Source organism: Cryptotermes secundus, unplaced genomic scaffold (assembly GCF_002891405.2).
Source record: "Cryptotermes secundus unplaced genomic scaffold, Csec_1.0 scaffold1589, whole genome shotgun sequence".
Classification (NCBI taxonomy): Eukaryota; Metazoa; Arthropoda; class Insecta; order Blattodea; family Kalotermitidae; genus Cryptotermes; species Cryptotermes secundus.
In genome coordinates this window covers 162,587-168,698 of record NW_019729928.1, presented here as the reverse complement: position 1 = coordinate 168,698, position 6,112 = coordinate 162,587, and the positions used below count along the sequence as shown (strand labels likewise).

The window sequence follows — 6,112 nt, the reverse complement described above, 5'->3', positions numbered from 1 at the left end:
TTCGTGGTGCAGTGTTAAGTGATTAAAAACAGGGACAAATTAAACATAACCAAAGAAAACAAACCCCAGGGAAAAAATCCCTAATTGTTTCTTGGTCAGATTAGCCAAAATAATGCTATTTTGTGCCAACAACAAACCTAAGTCTGCTTGCTAAACAATAGATTTCCTAGCTACTGAACAACACAGAATTCATACGTGGGATCATTATACCGATCATTTAATTACTGAAGCAGACAAATGAGCAGCAGCTTTCAGAATTCTAGTTTGCAATGCTCCCAATGCTACAAAGTGGTTCTGTGTATGTAAAAATACTCATTCTGATAAGCAACAGTTTTCAAAGCCCCCATCTCGGCCTCCTGTCCAGTCTGTACTGGGGATGTCAGGAGTGGAGTGAAGGTGACCACTCACCTCCATCTAGTGCCATGGTCAAGAATGGTGGAACTAGACCTCCACTGTGGCATAGTGCTTAACTGATTAAGCATATGGACAACATTTTTGTTAAGTCATGCAACTGACACATCTGAGTGTTCTGAAAAAATAATGAACGCTTGGTTTCTGTTTACATAACTACAGATTTATTAATTTATAATAGTAAAAATACATTCCTTATACAATTAGAAAATTACAAAATAATCAGAATACATTCCTTATACATATAATTAGAAAACTACAAGTATATATCACTAAACAGATCATCCATTTCTTTCACAAGGTCTTCATAATCTAAAATCAAAATATCATCATTGTCAGCATCTTCTGGGCACTCCTGAAAGAAGGTTCTGCCTGAAACAAAAAAAAATATATAAGAAATGGCAGATTTGCAATAAAATAACCTGATTCTGAGAGCAAAAATAGAGTTATAAAGTTTGTGACTATGGTGTATTAACACAGTTATTAATATTTTGGATATTATCCATTGTCCTGGTTTTCTTTTACAGCAGTGGATCAGAGACTGCATGCTGTCTCCATGCTGAGATAATTATTTTATTTAAAACACAGTTTTGGAGACTAGACTCTTCCTCAGTCCTCCTCCCACATATGGTTTATGAACATTTGGCTCATATCCCTGCCTTGTGTTCGCCCTAGTGGACATAGGGGCTAGATTTAGGCCTATCTGAGGATTCAGGCAGATTCCAGTGTCCAAACTATTGTTTTAAATAAAAAAAACACTACAATGGATTGTGTCCAGAAAGCCCAGTTTCTACTGTTATTTTATTTGGTTCATTATCCATACATACTAAGTGGGTTTCCAGTTATTGTATCAGATACTCAAACCCTAGTGAAGGGAAAGAGTTTGTGAGTAATACTTCTGAATATTCCTCATCTGATTTTATCTTCTTAATTTACCACAAATTTTGTACACCGTTGCAGACTGCATTTCTTAATGCACCATATTTTGAAACTGACATGTTAGATGAGGAAATTGAAAGCAAGCACACTTGTCACTCCTAATGCTATCGTAACATTACATTCATGTAATTTGCTCTTAAACAATTTGGGTAAATCCCCTCAGACTTTTGCCTTTATAGGCGATATACATTCTGCTTCTGATACGAATGTAACGCTGCCAGCAAAAGCTATACTCATGTGTATCTGAAATTTCTGGTGCTCAACACCAAACATATGTACTGCCTGCTATTTCTTCCTTCACACTGACACTGAGTACAATCATACCGGGTCCTTTGAATATTCCTATTTTTTCTTTAATCTCTCTGAAGAGTGGAAGTTGATGTAATAAACCACTTCTGCGGGTAAAGCAGGAGGGGAGTGAAGCTGACCACTCACCTCCATCTAGTGCTCAGGTCAAGAATGGTGGAAATATACCTCCACTCCCCTCATATGTCTTCATGGCATAGTGCTTAACTAATTAAGCACAGAGCGGCCTCTGTAGTCTAGAGGTAATGTTCCCACCTCGTGACTCGTAGTACGCGGGTTCAAATACCCGGTGGAGGTCATCAAATTTTTAAGGGCGGAAAAATTCAGGGAACAAGTCCTCCGGGAGGGACTTTAAGCCGTGGGTCCCGTGTCGTAGCTTTACAGCACGTAAAAGAACCTCATATCTCCAAAGGAGGTCACTGAGCCAAATTAACGGATGTTTCCCGCCCAACAACAGTCTCTAATGCCTCTGGTTGATGGGGGAAGCATTATAGATACCTCTCAGCTAGTGGAGCAGGTCTCGCTGGCTGGGCGGGACAGATGGTAAGCACCAGTACCAGTAGGATATAGAGACTGGTAGAAATCATAGAGGGAAGCACAATGGACCAATACAGGTCTCAGTGTATGGGGAAACCCACCCTCTCCAATAACTAACTAACTAATTAAGCACAGGCACAACATTTCTTTTAATCATGCAACTTCCAACTAGTTTTGACACATGTGAGTGTTCTAGAAAAATAACAGACTATTGGTTTCTGTTTACACAACTCGGTATTTACATCTTCAAATCATATAACTCAACCATCTCCCACAGAAGGTCTCTGTCACTATCTAAGAACAGGACATCGTCATCCATATGATCCCTTTTATCATTTAGTGGTAAATTTGAATGTGCCCCACTGGTGTTATTACCAAGTGATCCGAACATTTCCTGAGTATCATCCACCTGCAGCAGTCTCGCTCTCTTGGCAGCAGGGTGATCTCCATCATAATGCTCCTTCCTCTTCAATGCCATTCTTGTCTGATCCTCATTGGAATGCTGCCAGAAGACTCTGACTAAAAAATAAACATGTACAATAAGAAATGGCAAATCTATAATAAAATATCCTGATAAACGTCCTGTTCGCTTCACCTTAGCTGCGAATGAAATATGTAACAACGTAAATATGTTTAACAGTTATGGCTTGAATGTTAATCTTCTGGCTACTTTTCCTTAACATGTATTTATAGTATTTTGTTACACTTAGTGTTATAAAATTAAGTATTTCTGGTATGTCTTATTCAGTAGGATATCTTGTATGTATATTTTTGCCCTATATCTGTGTGTCATTCCCTTCCCTTTTAGGCCTATCTCCATATTTTTAAAAATCAGTAATAGACACAAGATCAACTTGCTGTGTGTGTGTTTGTTAATTGCCCCTAACAGTTGTTGAACACCTCTGCCAGCCTTCATGAAACTTGGTAAGTATATCATGCTTCCTGAGGCCACCTCAACCGAGCACTGCAGAAATCCCTCTCATCGGTAATACCAGCACTTAAGCCTCTCAAATTGTTGAGGTAACAATCTTAATATGACTCGAATGCCTGGGCAAACTGTCATTAGATGGATGAAGATATGATGGATAGTGTCCTGAAGGAACAGTTTCTAGTATTATTTTATTGGAATCATTATCCAGACATACAAAGTGGGTTTCCAGTTACTGCATCAGATACTCCAATTGCAGTGAAACGAAAGTGTGCGAGTAATATTGTAGAGAATTCCTTATCTGATTTTATCTCCATAATTTATAACAAACTTTGTGCACTGTTGCAGACTGCATTTGCTAATGCAATGTTTTGAAACTGACGTGTTGCACAAGGAAATTCAAAGAAAGCACACTCGTACATTCAACATTACATTAATGTGATTTGCTCTTACAGAATTTAGGTAGATCCCCTCAGAGTTTTGCCTTTGTAGACGGTGTACATTCTGCTTCTGATACGAATGTAACACTGCCATCCAGAGCTATACTCGTTTATCTGGCATTTCTGGTTGCTCAATACCAAATATATGTACTGCCTGGTATTTCTTCCTTCACACTGACACTGAGTACACTCATACTGGGTCATCTGAGTTGTATGGATGGAAAAGGCAGGTATGCAATCAGGCAGGCTCAAGGGGAAGACACAAGCAGACTAAGACAGGCAAGTATCCTAGAAGGAAGAACACATCTGCATAACAACCACATGTTCCTTAAAACCCAACATTTAACAGTTCAAAACTAAGTGTGAAAGCAAAGAACAACAAATTTAACTCCTATAAGAGGGACTGCAACTCTACAACTTACCTCATAAATGATAGTATGGTGTGACAGTGATATTTCCACTGTCATTACAACACACTTGTGCGATATAACATGACTATAGGTTGACCTATTTTCCCCAGATCTCTACAAAACACATCACTAAAGCTTTGTCATGTTCATACAGTCAGATCTGTCTCATTGCAAATAAGTTCATAAACAGGTCACGCAGGGTCCACAAAGCAGGTTCCATAATTCTCCAAAATTAGCCTGAAGAAAAAGAATAAACCTTCTTACTTAAAGAAATATATGATGCAGCTCCAGTAAAACATCACAATGACAAATACATAATTAGATTAATTATAACAGACAATAGTTCAAGTTAAGTAAATGTGCCAAAGCATTTTACCACTTGTGCCCGGATAGGGGGCATTGACTGTACTCACCCCCTATCGGACGTCCGTGGATATCACTTAACCTCTGCTGTGGAAAACATGCTTCACTAGGAGGGTCACAAAAACTCAAGCTCTCAAAACAAAAAAAGGGAATATATAATCAAATAAACCACTCGTACAACTCTATATTCTAAGCACACATTAACCAACCAAAATAATTTAAACCAAAAGTTCTAATAAGCAATCAGTGACCCAACCACAGGCAAGTACCCACTGGCGATGAACATGATGCACATGAAAAATACTGGTGCCATCCCAAGGTTTTCCACAGGCACACTTTGCTTTACTCGTCCGATTCTGGCAACTGCTAGAAACAGAGAGCCTCAAACGGCCTGTTTTTATCCCAATTCCAAGATTCAACTTTTTTCCCAAGTCGCGAAAGCTGCACGCACGAAATCCCTGAGGTCGGAAACTTGCCGGACATGCTTTGTCGCGCAAAGCGAAACTTGACCGGATCTTTCCACTGATGCATAAACAGTCTTTTCTAAAGACAATTCGATCGACTGCCAAGGAATGCGAAGAGTCAGCCACGGCTCTATCTCCTCGCCTTCCAGCCAGCCATCTGGCATTTTAACCTAAGCATCCAATCTTACAAAAATTACACTTAATAACTAACAAAACGAGCACAACACACTGTCACAATTTCCATTATAACTTGAGTCAACGTCATCACATTATTTTTATATACAGGGTGTCCCAGGAGGAATGGACCAAACTTCGGGAGGGTGTTCCTTATGTTAAAGTATGCCGATATAACCCAAAACACCTATGTCCAAAGTTGAACGGTTACGGAGATAATGGCCAGAGAAGTGTCAAATTTTGACCGGCGTTGAACACTTGTTGATTACAAAATACGTATTAAAACTGGCAGGAATGTGTGGATTCTGTAATGTTAATAATGTACGTAACATCAAACTAACTTGTGAGTGACATGAAGCCATAAAATTGAAGTACAAAATACTCGCTCGCCATGTCATAATTGTCCTTAGGGTTTCCAAGCACTATACATGACACATGAATGGCAAGCGCTGACGTAACGCGCTGACTGCGCGTTCTGGTATAAGCCAACTACATAAGCACGGCAAGGGTGAATCATCACACTCAAGGATAAACATAGATAAGGCCTCTCAGCTGACAGATACAGTGCGTGGACCTGCCAGAAGACCACACTTTTCTTGGGCCATTATCTCCCGAAGTTTGGTCCATTCCTCCTGGGACACCTGTATATTATATTATTAACTGAAAAAATTCATGTCAAGTCAAACCTGTGTGTTTCCTATCTCCTCATTCCAAGGGAAGCCCCATGAATGCTAGGTAAGTACAATGCCAGCTGGAAGGTTGCAAGAGGAAATCGGGCTGGCAGGCAGGCAGGCAGAAAGAAAGAGGCAGAGAAAAGCAGGTCTAAACATGCTGAAGAAAGGGCTTGCACTTAAGACAAGGCAGAAGCACATATGCGACATTCAGGATCATGACACTTGAAGGATAGAACCTCAGGCATAACTGAAACATGTTACTCAGAGACCAAAATTTAATATGTGGCAAAAAAGACTAAATGACCAGAACAACTAACTTAACTCCAGCAGGAGGAATAGCTGATGTAGCTGTTACCTCGTAATGCTGGTATGGTATGGCCGTATCACTTCCACTGTCACTAGGACCACTTGTGTCTCCCTAATATACCCAGGAGTAGACCATTTATCACCAACATTCATCACAACA

The 6,112-nt window shown here is 39.8% G+C and overlaps 1 long non-coding RNA gene across 1 annotated transcript; it reads right to left on the bottom strand.

Moving 5' to 3' along the window:
* Nucleotides 1-552: 552 nt before the first annotated feature.
* On the bottom strand, nucleotides 553-3,128 carry LOC111865881. Its single transcript, XR_002843055.2, has 2 exons — nucleotides 2,569-3,128; nucleotides 553-783 (listed from the first exon to the last, which is right to left on the bottom strand). It is a non-coding gene; the product is annotated as an uncharacterized LOC111865881 (long non-coding RNA).
* Nucleotides 3,129-6,112: the final 2,984 nt, after the last annotated feature.